Below are 16,773 nucleotides of genomic sequence, written 5' to 3'. Positions count from 1 at the left end.
AGGGTGTCCAGCACTGTAGCTTGCTGGTCGTTGAGTGGAGCTGGGTCTTACCGTTGAGACGGAGATCTCTGGGAGAGCTTTCACCATTTAATATTACGTGGAGCCGGGAGGTCTCTGGTGGACCAATGTCCTGAACTCAGCTCTCCCACCTCAGAGGCACAGGCCTGACACCCGGCCAGAGCACCAAGACCCTGTCATCCACACGGCTGAGAAGAAAAGGGAGAAAAAAAGAAAGAAAGAAAAATAAAATAAAGTTATTAAAATAAAAAATAATTACAAAAAATAAAAAAATTAAAAAGTAATTAAAAAAAGAAAGAAGAGCAACCAAACCAAAAAACAAATCCATCAATTATAACAAGCACTAAAAACTATACTAAAAAAAAAAAACAGACAGAATGCCAAGACAAATGGTAAAAGCAAAGCTATACAGACAAAATCACACAAAGAAGCATACACATACACACTCAGAAAAAGAGAAAAAGGAAAAAAATATATATATCGTTGCTCCCAAAGTTCACTGCCTCAATTTTGGGATGATTCGTTGTCTGTTCAGGTACTCCAGAGATGCAGGGTACATCAAGTTGATTGTGGAGCTTTAATCCGTTGCTCCTGAGGCTGCTGGGAGAGATTTCCCTTTCCCTTCTTTGTTCACACAGCTCCCGGGGCTCAGCTTTGGATTTGGCCCCGCCTCTGCGTGTAGGTCGCCTGAGATCGTCTGTTCCCGCTCAGACAGGACGGGGTTAAAGGAGCAGCTGATTCGGGGGCTCTGGCCCACTCAGTCAGGGGGAGGGAGAGGTACAGATGCGGGGCGAGCCTGCGGTGGCAGAGGCCCGCATGACATTGTACAAGCCTGAGGTGCACTGTGTGTTCTCCCGGGGAAGTTGTCCCTGGATCACGGGACCCTGGCAGTGGCGGTCGCACAGGCTCCCGGGAGGGGCGGTGTGGAGAGTGACCTGTGCTCGCACACAGGCTTCTTGGTGGAGGCAGCAGCAGCCATAGCGTTTCATGCTCATCTCTGGGGTCCGCGCTGATAGCCGTGGCTTGCGCCCGTCTCTGGAGCTCCTTTAAGCAGTGCTCTTAATCCCCTCTCCTCGTGAACCCTGAAACGATGGTCTCTTGTCTCTTCGGCAGTTCCAGACTTTTCCCCAGACTCCCTCCTGGCTAGCCGTGGCGCACTAACCCCTTCAGGCTGTGTTCATGCCGCCAACCCTAGTCCTCTCCCTGGGATCCAACCTCCGAAGCCCGGGCCTCAGCTCCCAGCCCCCGCCCGTCCCAGCGGGTGAGCAGACAAGCCTCTCGGGCTGGTGAGTGCTGGTTGGCACCGATCCTCTGTGCAGGAATCTCTCCACCTTGCCCTCTGCACCCCTGTTGCCATGTTCTCCTCTGTGGCTCCAAAGCTTCCCCCCTCCGCCACCCACAGTCTCCGCCCACGAAGGGGCTTCCTATTGTGTGGAAACTTTTCTTCATCCCAGAGGTGCAGGTCCCGTCCCTATTCTTTTGTCTCCGTTTTTACTTTTTTCTTTTGCCCTACCCAGGTACGTGGGGGAGTTTCGTGCCTTTTGGGAAGTCTGAGGTCTTCTGCCAGCGTTCAGTAGGTGTTCTGTAGGAGTTGTTCCACGTGTAGATGTATTTCTGATGTATTTGTGGGGAGGAAGGCGATCTCCATGTCTCACTCCTTAGCCATCTTGAAGGTCTCCTCCAAGGCATACATTTAAAGTGGTCTGTTTACCTGGCTGTGTCTCTTACTCAGCTCCATCTGAAGAGTCTGTTTCATTCACTTTTCTATCCTTAGCACCTAAGCCTACCTTTGCATTCCCACTGTGCTCCAGGCACTGTTCAAAGCAACTCCATGCCTTGAATTTCCCAACAACGCTAAGTAGATGAGGATTTTTATGCTTAGATAAATAAGGTAACTTGCCAAAAGTCAGACATCTATTAATCTGAGTCTTTCTCCTCTAGCGTGAGTGTTCACTATAACAAGATAGATTATTAACCATATTTTGCATAAAAGTACCACCGACATGATTATGATAGACTTAATAAACAAATATATTCTTTAAATTAGAAAATGTCATTTTATTTTAAATAGCCATATGTCCTTGTTATGAGGAGACTGTTAAGATTATTTTCCAGAACCTTTGCCAATATTGTATAAATTAAGTAAAATTTCGATGAAACTACCCTCCTTCAAAATAGTTTAAAAACCTTCTCAAGAAGGACAGATGGTGTTTTCATCATAAACAATAATACAGAGGATACCAAAGCCTGTTGAGGTGTGGCAAAGCACCAAGCACCATTCAGCCAGGCTATTGCTTTAAGATGCATAAAGAAATTTGTTCAGAATTGGGAAATTTTACAGAATTCAAAAAACCCCACAACGTATTTAGCCATCCAAAATGTATTTCACAAGCTTCTCAGTGCATTCTATTTTTCTACAAGAGACTAGTCAATATTTTGGTAATCAGGTTTTGAGAAGGCAGTTTGAAACTGCTTTTCACAGAGAATGGGATCTGTGTATATTTTCATGAAGTGGTTTTAAATGGCAATACTTTCAACTTTACCCTGAAGGAACTACAAGCTAGTTGATTAACTTTGTGTGAAAATAAATCCATAGCAATAAGCACTGGAAAGAATTATATAAAGACTTAAGCCTGTGAACGTGTTAGAGTGGCGGGATATTTTCCCCCTAATTTGACAGATGCTGTGTGTGCCATAGATAAAAGTCAGGGACAAGTACAAGGTCTGAGTAGCAACTTATGCCTGGGCAGGCTCCAGTATCTAGCTCACATCCATCTGAACTCTTTTTTTTTTTTTTCTAAAATTTCTTTATTTTTTTATTATTATTTTTTAACATCTTTATTGGAGTATAATTGCTTTACAATGGTGTGTTAGTTTCTGCTTTACAACAAAGTGAATCAGTTATACATATACATATGTCCCCATATCTCTTGTCTCCCTCCCTCCCACCCTCCCTATCCCACCCCTCTAGGTGGTCACAAACCACCTAGCTGATCTCCCTGTGCTATGCGCCTGCTTCCCACTAGCTATCTATTTAATGTTTGGTAGTGTATCTATGTCCATGCCACTCTCTCACTTTGTCCCAGCTTACCCTTCCCCCTCCCCATGTCCTCAAGTGCATTCTCTAGTAGGTCTGTGTCTTTATTCCCATCCTACCCCTAGGTTCTTCATGACCATTTTTTTGGTTTTTTTAGATTCCATATATATGTGTTAGCATACAGTATTTGTTTTTCTCTTTCTGACTTACTTCACTCTGTATGATGGAGTCTTATACCAAAATGTTCGTTGCAGCTCTATTTACAACAGCCAGGACAGGGAAGCACCTGAACTCTTAAAAAGCAGTCCTGTGGACCGGAAGTAGGTGGCTCCACACCGTGACCACGCCCCTCAGGCTATAATGTCTATTTTGGCTCAAGACTCGTGACACCAATTAACAAGGTTCATTCCGTCCCAAAGTACAAAGCAAACTCTGCTCATTTCATTAGCCCAATCTCTGTAAAAGCCCTATGCTCGGTAACTCATAGTTGTGTCGGGTGCTTAAGAGGTTTCAGCAGAGCCCAGGAATAGAAGCAGGGATGCTGCGGGTTGAGTTCTCCCCCACTCCTTCCTGTGGGCGTCACACTGCTGAGGAAAAAATAGGGGAACAGCTGGAGGGAGGCAGGGCCCTTGGCAGCAGAGCATGGTGTCAGAACTCGAGCTGGTAAAGCAGAGTGCCGTCGGTAGTTACATCAAGAGTGCTAGGTCCTTGCGAGCTGCCGAGAGGACTGTGGGTGGGTGGTTAGAACACAGAGGGAAGAACACAAGCCAGTTTCCAAGGAGGGGTGGGAACTAAGCAATGGAGAAGATGCCCTCAGAGATGTGGCACGTTAGTGGCTATTTTATGTGTGTCTGTGGGGAGGTGAGGGGTCACAATCTGTGTTAAGTGAGTTACATACATAAGGTAAGGTTGTTGTGTGTGAGGACCTGATACTCAGTGATGAGCTTCCAATGAAGCCAAGATGGGCTTTGTTCATGGGCTCACTCTGACTCCACCCAAGAGGTTTAGAGACATGTACAGGGCTCCTAGCATGTCTATGACAGGGCAGTCTTGGCACAAGAAGTCGCCCATTAGAACTGCAAGGCTCTTTTGTGACTTCTGGCCCAGAAGAGAGCTTCTTGCGTCACAAGGAGACACAATGTTAGAACCCCAGGAATCCACCAGGCTTGCCAAAGCAGACTAAGGAGTCCAATTTACCAGATATAATCCCTTGAAAATAACATGTCTAAATATGAGTGAGTGACCTGCTGGTAGGAGGAATGGAATATTAGCATTTGGTCTGTTGATTTCTTATCTGTGCTGCACTTAATACAGATGTTGACCCTCCAGGTAGAACTGCCTCCTGGCCCTGCAGGCGTCTTCCCCACGGCACACTTCCCACCACCCCCTGGTGCATGTTTGGTTCCTTCGACCTTTTTGTTCACCCCACCCATCTGCAGACCTTCTTTCTCGGCCGCCTAAAAACAAGCAATGGGTCCAAAAGAAATCAACTAGAAAACCTTGAAATAAATGGTGACCACCATTTTATCTTACTAATCCCACCTCAGTCTGCTTGTTTATATCACTTTGATACATACAATATTAAATTATAAAGCTCTTTTCCATATTCTGCCCTGTGATTGTTTTCTACTATTTTTAATCTCTGAATTTAGTCTCTTCTTATGCAGAAAATAAAAATTCCTTAAAGGTGGTGGTGAGTGTTTTATGATTTGGTATTCTATCTAATGCATAAGGGTTGAAGTGTGGATGATACAGATATATAGTGTTAATACCAAGTGTTTTTATTTCTTCACTTAGTACCTGAGACAGTACGTGTGCAATTAGACCTTTAAAATCCTTTTGTTGATTTATTAGATGCCTCTTAGGTGTTTTTGATTGTGAATCTCTCTTGGACAAGCTGTTTGACCTCTCTCAACATAGTTTTATTAACATGCTTTCCAGACCTAGATTTTTTTTTAACATCTTTATTGGAGTATAATTGCTTTACAATGGTGTATTAGTTTCTGCTGTATAACAAAGTGAATCAGCTATACATATACATCTATCCCCATATCTCCTCCCTCTTGTGTTTCCCTCCCACCCTCCCTATCCCACCCCTCTAGGTGGTCACAGAGCACCGAGCTGACCTCCCTGTGCTATGCGGCTGCTTCCCACTAGCTATCTGTTTTACATTTGGTAGTGTATGTATGTCCACGCCACTCTGACTTCGTCCCAGCTTACCAGACCTGGATTTTTACGATATAATAGTAAAACCAACCCACTCTAAATCACTACTTTATTATGTTTTTTCCTAAAGTATTCTGGAATATAACAACAAAAAATATTTGAGTGAAGAGTATTGACATTATTAAATTTGAAAATAATTCCAGATGACTCTCTGGACTTAAGAGTGTGTTCATCTTTGAAAACAATTCAGGAAACTCCACTTGTCTCTTCACATTGTTGGAATTAAATTTGTGCACTCTGAAGAAAGTACTTTGTTCTAAATTGAAGAATGTAGTTGCGATCAAATTAGATAATGTATGCAGAGGTGCCCTGTTAACTGAGTTATCGGTGTAGATCATTAGTATGGTTAATGATGCTGGTAGTCATGGAACAGCCAAGAACACATTTAGGTACCTCTAGAACTGGAACCTCACTAGGTGTGGCTGTCACCCATGAGTTAACTACATGACTGGGGGCTGCCAATCTAATGCTTCTCAAACTTTAATGTGCATAGGAATCACCTGGTGATATTGTTAAACTGCTGCTTCTGATTCAAAAGCCTGGAGTCAGGCCTGGGTGTCTTAATTTCTAAAAAGCTTCCAGGTGATGCCAACACTGCTGATCCACAGAAGACGCTCCAAACAGCAAGGTTCTAAGCCTTCATACAAGTTGCTGATTAGAAAAAAAATATTTGGCAGGATAAAGCCAAGGACTATGTGCTCTGGAGTGCAGACCACCTGTAATCAATCCACTATCACAGCAAATGTATGAAAGCAGAGACAGAGAAAGAGTCTTATCTTTGTATCCTATTGTGCCTGTGTTTTAAATTATTAATATCTTATTTTCAATTCAGTTGATCTCAAGAAACATTTACTGAGCAACTCTTACAATAGTTGGGCTCAAACTACAGAACCTTTGTACCTGGCACCCCTAAACACACATGCACACGCCTCGAAGCGCCTGAATAATTCCAACTGAGTGTGAGGATGGAGGAGGAAGGCATCGGGATGTAAGAAAATAAGCAGTCTAGGATTCTTTTTTTTTTTTGCGGTACGCGGGTCTCTCACTGTTGTGGCCTCTGCCGTTGTGGAGCACAGGCTCCGGACGCGCAGGCTCAGGGGCCATGGCTCATGGGCCCAGCCGCTCCGTGGCATGTGGGATCCTCCCGGACCGGGGCACGAACCCATGTCGCCTGCATCGGCAGGCGGACTCTCAACCACTGCGCCACCAGGGAAGCCCTAGGATTCTTTTTAGGATATTTTTGATTACAGTCCCCCTAAAAGCTTCTTGAAAAACTCTATTCCCCTAAAACATTTTAAATTGATATTAAAATTTTTCATTATAAATTTAAGTAGTAGTGAAGGATGTTGTTTCTGGCATGCTGCAAATATCTATATTTTAAAATAAAGCTATCACTCTTCAGTGGAAATAAAAGTACCACAGTGATTTGAACCCATTGCCATCCATTTAAAACACTAATAAACAAGCTCCTCTGTCAGAAATTTCATGTTGTCTCTTTTTCTCCAACTACCATTTCTATTCCACTTCTCCCATAGATGTTTATCCTAATGTAATACGCTTTTATGTCGAACATCTTTTATTGGCATTCTTGTCTTGCTTCTTCACCTTGACTATATATCCTACGAACATATGTGTAAAACAATTTCTTTGGGGTTGACTTATTATAAATGCCAGTAATATGCATTTGATTAGAACATCATAAATTATGAATTCTGATAAACAATTATTATATGACTACTGGTTGGCGCTAATACCCCCAAACAGTACCCAGAGAGGGCATAAGGCAAGACTTAATGGAAAGTCTTACATCTAAGAGTCATCAGAAGAGCAAGCGCACAGGATTTCCCAAGTTCTCATCCCACGGTGCCAGGTGGCTACGCCTAGGAGCTCACTTATGTAAATCTAGGGCATTGAGAAGAGACAGGAAGCATTCGTAAGAAGAGCCACTGTAACAACAGTGGCTTCCTAGAGGTGGGTTGACTTTCTTAGAAAATAGTAGTAGTTGGAGCTTAGTGAGGCTGATATCAGCAAGAAGCTGCCTCGCCATATTTTTGAGCTGGCCCGTTGCTAGGCTGCCTGATGTGGCAGGGAGACAGAGCCGCTGAAGCCTTTCAGCAGACAAGGGTTATGTTTCTTGTCACCTAAAAAGTAAAATTTATTGGAAATGTATCTCTTAATGAGATGGATGGGGGAGGATATGTTATGGTGCCTTGATTAAAGGAGTTGTTTAGAGGATTATTCATGTGGCAAAGTACAGTATTAAGATGAAGACTAGGTAAGAGATATGATTTTCTTGCTACAATGGGAGGAAATTTGGAAAGAATATGAGAAGAGACCCTTGACATATTGATAAGTGAAAGAAGCCCATTTGAAAAGGCTACATGCTGTATGATTCCAACTATATGACATTCTGGAGAAGGCAAAACTGTGGAGACAGTAAAAAGATCAGTGGTTGCCAAGGAATAAGTGGGAGAGAGAGGAATAGACAGGCAGAGCACAGAGGATTTTTAGGGCAGTGAAACTATTCTGTATGATATTATAATGGTGGATACATGTCATTATACTTTGGTCAAAATCCATAGCATGTATACCACCAAGAGTGAACTCTAATGTAAACTATGGACTTTGGGTGATAATATGTCACTGCAGATTCATCAGTTGTAACAAAGGTAGCACTCTGGGACTTCCCTGGTGGCACAGTGGATAAGACTCCGTGCTCCCAATGCAGGGGGCCCGGGTTCGATCCCTGGTCAGGGAACTAGATCCCACATGTTGCAACCAAGAGTTCACGTGCCACAACTAAGGAGCCTGCCTGCCACAGCTAAGACCCGGCACAACCAAATAAATAAATAAATATAAAACCAAACAAACAAAAAACAAAGGTAGCACTCTTGTGGAGGATGTTGATAGCGGGGCAGGCTGCATGTGTGTAGAGGCAGAGTGTGTATGGAACAGTACTTTCTACTCATTTTTTCTGTGTATCTGAAACTGCTCTAAAAAATAGTCTATTTTTTAAAAATAGAGGGAGAGAAAGAGAGAGACCCTTGGTGACTGGCATCTTCATAGGCAAATGATTTTAGGAAAAAGTACATGGAAGTTGAAGATCTGTACACAACCATAAAACTAACCATGCTCATGTGCCCTTTAGAAAGTCTTCATGTACCCTCAGGCATAACTGAAACCTAGTTTGAAGATTTGGTCTAAGGCTGTAGGAGAGTGAATAGATACAGAAATGTAGTAGGAAAAATGGGTTATTCATTGAACAAATGGTTTGGGGAAAACAGGGTGGTCATATGGAAAAAAATAAGGGTAGAATCACACCTCACCAAAAATTAAATTCTAGATGTATCAAAAATTTAAACATTAGAAAAAAAACTATACCTAGAAAAATGGTACAGATGAACCAGTTTGCAGGGCAGAAATAGAGACACAGATGTAGAGAACAAACGTATGGACACCAAGGGGGGAAAGTGGCGGGGGGCTGGTGGTGGTGGGATGAACTGGGAGATCAGGATTGACATGTATACACTAATATGTATAAAATGGATAACTAATAAGAACCTGCTAAATAAAAAAATAAATAAAATAAAATTCAAAAAAAGTAAAAAAGTAAGAAGCACTGTACATAGCAAAAAAAAAAAAGAAAAAAACTATAAATGTAGTAGCAGAAACATGATCTGGAGAGTGGTAGGTGTGATTAGTGAGGAAGGCAATGAATTCTACAGCTGGTTTATGTTGTCACAGATTGGCACTGTCATTGTGGTGTTAGCATCCTGACTTGTGAAATAACAATGAGAATGAGAGTTAACTTTTATTGGGCACTTACCATGTTCGGGCAATGTTCTAAGCTCTTTATATGTATTAATACATTTAATTTTCACCACAGCCCAACTTTGAGGATATCGTTTTATAACTCCATTTTACAGATGAGTCAATTAAGTCACAGAGCTGAGGTCACATGCTGGTCAGGGAAGCGAAGACTTCTTAATTCAAGCAGCCTGGCTGTAGAACCCAGGGACTTAATCACCGTACTCTACAATGAAGCAATGCTCAATTCTATGTGCTTTTAAAACATGCTAGAAATACAGATTAGTGTTACATTTTGACAAAGTTGTATCTACAGCAATAAGTTTAAACAGTTTGTGCATTTACTTTCCTTTAGAAAAGCTTTGGAAAAAGAGTGTTTTTCATTCGATAGTTCACCTACAAAACACAGGATTATTTTATCCCTTATATATTCCAGTAGCTGGAGAGTGAAATTTTGACATCTTTGCAAGACTTATTTCACAATTTAATTTCATGGTGTTTAAAAAAAAAAATCACAGTGTGTGGACTAGTTTTAGAAACACACTGCCATTATGCATGAAATGTTTTACAAACATGATCATCAGTAGTTTGACGGGCAAACAATTGTCCTTTAAATTAATATGCTGCTTGTGCTGACGTTGAGAGCAAATGTTGTCCCATTATTTCCGTGGCAGAGTAAACCTCACTAGAAAAGCAGGAATACCGAATAGTACACCAAATATACTAGCTTTATAATACTGTCATAAAATGATTATGGTGATATTAAAGACAATATAAAATAATGGACTGTTGCTTCCCTGGTGGCGCAGTGGTTGAGAATCTGCCTGCCGATGCAGGAGACACGGGTTCGTGCCCTGGTCCGGGAAGATCCTACATGCCGCGGAGCAACTAAGCCCGTGAGCCATGGCCGCTGAGCCTGCGCGTCCGGAACCTGTGCTCCGCAACGGGAGAGGCCACAACAGTGAGAGGCCCGCTATCCGCAAAAAAAAAAAAAAAAAAACACAAAAAAACCAACCAAACAAACAAACAAAAAATAATGGACTGTCAACTGCTTGATAACAAAAACACTCAATACTTTTTAGTACTACATGATCTTTAAGATGAGCTCAATTTTTGTTCAGAATTAGATAAAAACTAATCAAGTCTTTTTCTTAGGGTGCTGGGGATTTAGAAAGCTTCATTTTTAAGCCTGTACAATGGAGTTTTACTCACTCTAATCTAAAAGAGAATAAAAAACAGTGCCTGCAATTGCACTGGCATGAAGTTCTGCCCTCAGCAGCCTACCTGGGAGGTCTTCTTAACACACTAGTCTTTCCCTCACATTCTTTCTTATTTGAAAATGATTTGGGCTTGATCAGAGAGGTTGAAGAGTTATGTGTACCATTTTTCTAGATTCCATATATATATGCGTTAATATACAATATTTGTTTTCCTCCTTCTGACTTACTTCACTCTGTATAACAGAGTCTAGGTTCACCCACATCACTACAAATGACCCAATTTCATTCCTTTTTATGGCTGAGAAAAATGATACTGATGAATCTATTTGTAGAGCAGGAAAAGAGACGCAGATGTAGAGAACGGTCTTGTGGACACAGGGTGGGGGAAGGGGAGGATGGGACGAACTGAGAGAGTAGCACTGACATATATACACTACCATGTGTAAAATAGATGGCTAGTGGGAAGCTGCCGCATAGCACAGGGAGATCAGCTCGGTGCTCTGTGACCACCTAGAGGGGTGGGATAGGGAGGGTGGGAGGGAGACTCAAGAGGGAGGGGATATGGGGATATATGTATACATATAGCCAATTCACCCTGTTATACAGCAGAAACTAACACAACATTGTAAAGCAATTATAACTCCAATAAAAAAAAATTAAAGAGAGAAGATCCAGGAATGGACAATTGCTAATAATCAAATTGCTAGTGATAAAAATTAAACAAATATGATGAATCTTAATTTTGGGCTTTTTTGCATTTTCAATTGAAAATGTAAAAAAAAACTCTTAATAATATTCTGATGTAAAGAAAGTGTGAACAAATACTTAATAAATCTAAATAACCTAAAAAAAAAAGAGTTATGTATAATACTCAGGGGAAAATATCTTCTTGGCAACTGATAGGAGAATTCCTGTGGGCAGAAATTTCATTTAGAAGAGAATCTGATGAACCTACGGGTAGAAGTTAGCTCAGGTCGGTGCGCAGGGTTCCTAACTAACAAAGAAAGCAAAGGAGGGAAACTGATGACTTTAGGGAAGAAAGAGTTAAAAGGAAGGCACAGTTGAAGTTGCCGCAACAGCCAGCCAGGCCTTTGGGAGCAACAGAAATGTCCAGTGCGTATTTGTTAGCTCTGTGGTCTAAATTCTTCCTTCAGTAAGTTCTGTGTTGTTCAGTGATGCTCTGTAGCGTGATTTTCTCTTTTGAAGGAATCCATGTTGTACTGAGTCCTGCTTCATGATTTGCACATAGTGAAAAAGGGGTTGCTTTCGGAAGCCACTGATATGCCGGTTACATGTGAAAAACCCTGCTTCCTTAAGGTTAAAAGGAAAAATGTCACGGTGGGGGGTGAGCAGTGGTTCACTAACCCCTTCTGTTAACGTGTCAGAGGCCCCTTCCCAGAGGAGACTGCTTTCCTGAAAGAAGGCGCTCTGGGTTCCAAGCCTACCCCATCATCGTGGCAGCTGGGAGCAATTCACCCAGATAATCTCCCTCCTCTACCACTCCCTGGTTTGGGCAGTAAAAATGATAAGTCATTTGAATTTTGCAGCCAGAAGGGACATGGAGATAATTACGTTCAATCTCCTAATTTAGGAAGCAGAAGCATAGAGAAGTGAAAGGCATGCCCAATGTTACATGGCTATGCTAGCATGGGGTGGTTAGAACCCAGGCCTTTTGTTTCCCACCAGTGTTCTTTCCACAACAACAGAAAAGCTGAAGAAATGTGGAAAAGGAGGAGGAAAAATCATACTGGCAAGTATGACTAAGGCATCAGCAAAACAATGAAACCGATAAAAGGCTGTTTTCTTCTTGAAACAGACTTTATTTTTCATCCAGCGAAATACACAAGATAGAAGAAAATATGAAGAACCAAAAAATATGTTGGTAGCAGGTGCTGAGTTTTGTGTAATGAGTTGTGTATTCGTCTCTTCTCATAGGTGAGCAACAGCTCAACCACCAGCTGGGGTGGGTGGAGAAGCGAAATTCTTGGTGGTGTCTAGTGACAATCAGAGCCCACCAGCTCAGCCATACACCACATGAAGAGATCATGATTAGGAAGGGCACACAGAAGAGCCAGGTGTGCAACAGCTGACAGGGATACGCATTTTCTTCAGATGTCACAAATCTTCGTTTTCATTATTGGGTAATGGGGGTAATCGCATCACTTAGCTCAACCAATGGTATCTGCAACAGAGCAGAAGAAACCCTCGTGACGTATTAATATTCCAGTATCACCAGATTCACACACACCCTGAACATTCTCTTCTTACAGTGTTTCGCAGGTCATAGAGAATGATAGGGCGATGTCTTTATTGCTGAAGTTATAATCCTTAACTTCTGAATTCTTGAAAAGGTGCTTTAATTGTTGCTGTCTCCAGGATGCCAATCATCTTGGTGTTTAGGTACTCAGATCCCTGAAGTTAAAAGAAAGCATGTATGAGTGAAGCGGTACAGAGGCTTTGCCTGTCCCAAGCCAGCAGCCTCCAGTCTGAAGTAACGATTTCCAGGGGGAGGGTTAGAAGATTCCTCGGATTGATTCACAGCTGATGCAAAAGCCAGAGGGAGGCTTGGTTAAGCAGTCATTTGTTGGCTGGTTTATGGTGATGGTTACAGAAGGGATATCCAGGTATATTTCCTAGTGGGGGCATTGGTCTCTCACCAAGAGTTTCTGTTGTAGATTCCAACCTTTATTTATGACAATGGGCCTGCTAATATGACATATCACAGAGGCAATAATAACAGGCCTATACCTTAAGCACTGTGGAATTGGCCTCTCTAAATATAGAAAACCCTGAGGAGAAATATTTTTCACATATACTAAATGGCAGTGTGACTTGGTGCATTAAAAATATTTAAACTCCTCGGGAAATATTGGGTTGGCTAAAAAGTTCTTCAGGAGGCATATGTATAGGCCTTCCTATAACCTATAGTCAAAGTAGACTATTTAAATGTTTTAGATCAAATGGTATAGCTCTTTTTTTTACTCAAAGCAGATTTATAAGAGTGGTATATACATAGAATGGCATATGTATTAGTCAAGGACCTCCAGACAAACAGAACAAATAGGACTTTGAGCTAGATATAGAGATAGATACGATTTTTTCAACATCTTTATTGGAGTATAATTGCTTTACAATGGTATGTTAGTTTCTGCTTTATAACAAAGTGATTCAGCTATACATATACATATGTCCCCATATCTCTTCCCTCTTGCATCTCCCTCCCTCCCACCCCTCTAGGTGGTCACAAAGCACCGAGCTGATCTCCCTGTGCTATGCGGCTGCTTCCCACTAGCTATCCACCCTACGTTTGGTAGTGTATATATGTCCATGCCACTCTCTCACTTCGTCACAGCTTACCCTTCCCCCTCCCCATATCCTCAAGGCCATGCTCTAGTAGGTCTTTGTTTTATTCCCACCTTAACCCTAGGCTCTTCATGACATTTTTTTTCTTAGATTCCATATATATGTGTTAGCATACGGTATTTGTTTTTCTCCTTCTGACTTACTTCACTCTGTATGACAGACTCCAGGTCCGTCCACCTCACTACAAATAACTCAGTTTCGTTTCCTTTTATGGCTGAGTAATATTCCATTGTATATATGTGCCACATCTTCTTTATCCATTCATCTTTATCCATACGATTTTTTTTGATAGATGTGATTTGTTATAATGAATTGACTCATGTAATTATGGTGGCTGAGAAGTTCCAATGTCGGCAGTCAGTGAGCTGGAAACCCAGAAGAGCTGAAGGTGTAGTTCCAGTTTGAAAAGCAGCAGCTCAAGGGCAAAGAAGACCCAGTTTCAGTTCAAGTCTGAAGGCAGGGAAAAACACCCAATGTCCCCAGCTTGAAGGTATTCCGGCCTCTTATTTGTGGGAGGGTCAGCCTTTTTTCAGTCCTCCAGCTGATTGGATTGGTCCCACCCACACGAGGGAGAACAACCTGCTTTTCTCAGTGTACTGATTCAAATGTTAATCTCATCGGAAACATCTTCACAGATACACCCAGAATAATGTTTGACCAAGCGTCTGGACACCCTGTGGCCTGGTAAAGTTAATACATGAAATTAACCATTACAGAATACTATTCAGGTTTACAAAGAAAGGAAATTCTGACACATGTTATAGTAGGGATGAACCTTGAGGAAATTATGTAAGTGAAATAAGCCAGTCACAAAAGGACAAATACTGTATGATTTCACTTATGTAAGTTACCTAGAGTAGTCAATTTCAGAGAGTCAGAAAGTAGAATGGTGGTTGCCAGGAGCTGTGGGGAAAGGGAAATGGGGAGTTACTTTTTAATGGGTACAGAGTTTTAATTTTGCAAGATGAAAAAGTTCCAGAGATTGATGGTGGAGATGGTTGCACACCGTTATGAATGTATTTAATATCACTGACTGTGCACTTAAATGGTTAAGATGGTAATAACTCTTGTCTTTCACCACAATTAAAAATAAAAAGAGAAGGATTCTGGGAAGGTGGTGGGTTAGAAAGCAGTAGGAATCTGTCTCCCCACCTAGACAACAGCTGTACTATCAGAATCTGTCTGATACAATATTTTGGAATTCTGGAGTCTGTTAAAGGCTTGCAATTTCCAGAAGTCTTGGATGTAAATTATGGCAACAGTGATCCCTGGCTCTGGGCAGCAGTGATCATGTGCTCTGTGTAATTCTACTTTCCCTTTTGCTCCTCTAGCCCATGGAGCTATAATCTTGTGCTACTTTACCTTCTCCTTTTCCTCCTCCTACCCATTCCATAGCCTTGTAACCAATTCCCGGTATTAAATTTCCCTATTTTAAATACATACAGTGGTTCTCTTTTCTTTTTTGGACACTGACTAATAATCCACTTCTTCAATTAGATTATGTCAATTTAGATCATATGCCCCCTCCTGTACAAAAAAAATGTGTCATATTCTCTAAATGCCTTTTAGATCAACAGGGACCCACTTCCCCCAAAGAGTTTCCTCTTAAGTTGAATGGGGTACATGGGAAAGAGGCAGATACCTGACTAGAATCAGGATTCTATTGACAAGGAAGAAAGAGGGATGAGGTGCTTGGTAGGCAACCAGTGGTGTCCAAGGTCCCCCAGCTAGCAAGAAACGAAGCCAAGATATGTGTCCAGGTCCATTGGACTGGAAGTACAGCACTGTACAGTATAGTATAGGGTCAAGTATACTGAACTGGGACCCAAGTCTGTTCATTGCCAGTCTGAACTACGGTGTCTGCGTGTGCGTGGAGGACAGCTTGGATCCCTAGATCTGGGAATGCAGGTCTTAGTTGTGTCACTAGAGCTCACAAGTTGTCATTTCACTAAGGGAGCATGCGTGACAGAAAATTCTACTTTTTTGGAATTCCTTTTTCTCTTGGGGCAGTCCAGTTTCAGCCTCATGCGTGTATCCGTGCTTCTGCAAGCCCACAGCTCTGATCATTATCAGCTGACACAGAAGCTTTGCAGACGTTCCGTTAGTGGTGAAAGTTTCACCACTGTCATTATTAAAGTTGTGCTGAACAAAGGATGTATTGATCTCTGTGATGATCAGACTTTTTAATTTTGCTACATAGCATAATATTGATCAAGTGTAGGGTCAGCCCCAGTCACATCGACTTTCTCCAATGTTCCTGCTAACTTACTGGACAGAGTCTAAAGAAACAGTGTTTGGCCATTACCACATCTGTCACTTAACATTTTTCTTTTTTAATATTGGACAGAGTTGGGTATCTTCTGTTGTGTTTTAAGACATTTGAAGCTAAGGAAAGTGTCTAGAATTACGGTGGTGGTTGTGTTGTCTCCATAGAATTGTTCTTAGTGGCGAATTCTGGATTTCAAAGGCTACTCACATAGGATGATCTCCCACATACCCCTCAAATAGATTCCTTCCTTCCCTTCCATCCTTCCTTCCTTCCCTCTTTCTGACTCACTGGTATTTCTAAATGTTTCAGCAGATTTAAGCAGCTTATCACATGCATTTTACTTATTTCCTGAAGCATATCTCACTTTGTAAGCATTGCATAACTGCCCAAGTTAGGGGGCTTTTGGGGATGGAATGGGGAAAGAGGTGAGACGTGGAGAGCAAACCCTATTGTTGGAATGTTACAATAACTGTTGATTAACTTTAGATGACTTCCTGAGGTAGAACAACTCACTTTTCTCTCCTACAGTAGTGAACATTCTCATAGATTTTCTAATTCTGATCTTGAGAGTTTTGGGGGTGATAAAATATATAAATCAGAGGCAATTCCAAGGAAGCCCAGTTTGTATCTCCTAGAAATGAACATGGTGTTATATCTGTACTTGAAGCAGGAGCAAGGGAGAAAAGGTGTCAAAGGAACATGGATATTTTGGCGCCATTAAGGGTTGCCAGGATCACTAGGACTAGCCTAGTGATCTAGTGACTAGCCCTGACTAGCTACAACATAGCTTCTTAGGGTCTGGAAACTTCCATAGAGTATGGACCTCATCCCCA

General features: G+C 41.8%; 1 protein-coding gene across 3 annotated transcripts in view; it reads left to right on the top strand.

Annotated features, from left to right (window-relative positions):
* The window catches only part of SMIM43 (small integral membrane protein 43), a 54,385-nt gene that overhangs the window by 20,605 nt on the left and 17,007 nt on the right, over positions 1–16,773 (top strand). For 2 of the 3 annotated variants that reach the window (XM_067036600.1, XM_067036601.1), the window contains exon 3: positions 13,964–14,161. The exons of the other annotated variant lie outside the window; for it this stretch is intronic. The gene's annotated coding sequence lies outside the window, so the exon portion shown is untranslated. The remainder of the gene's footprint in view (positions 1–13,963; positions 14,162–16,773) is intronic. 3 annotated transcript variants of the gene reach the window in all.

The sequence above is a fragment of the Kogia breviceps genome, chromosome 6 (genome assembly GCF_026419965.1).
Source record: "Kogia breviceps isolate mKogBre1 chromosome 6, mKogBre1 haplotype 1, whole genome shotgun sequence".
Classification (NCBI taxonomy): Eukaryota; Metazoa; Chordata; class Mammalia; order Artiodactyla; family Physeteridae; genus Kogia; species Kogia breviceps.
This window is presented reverse-complemented; position numbering and strand designations above follow the sequence as displayed.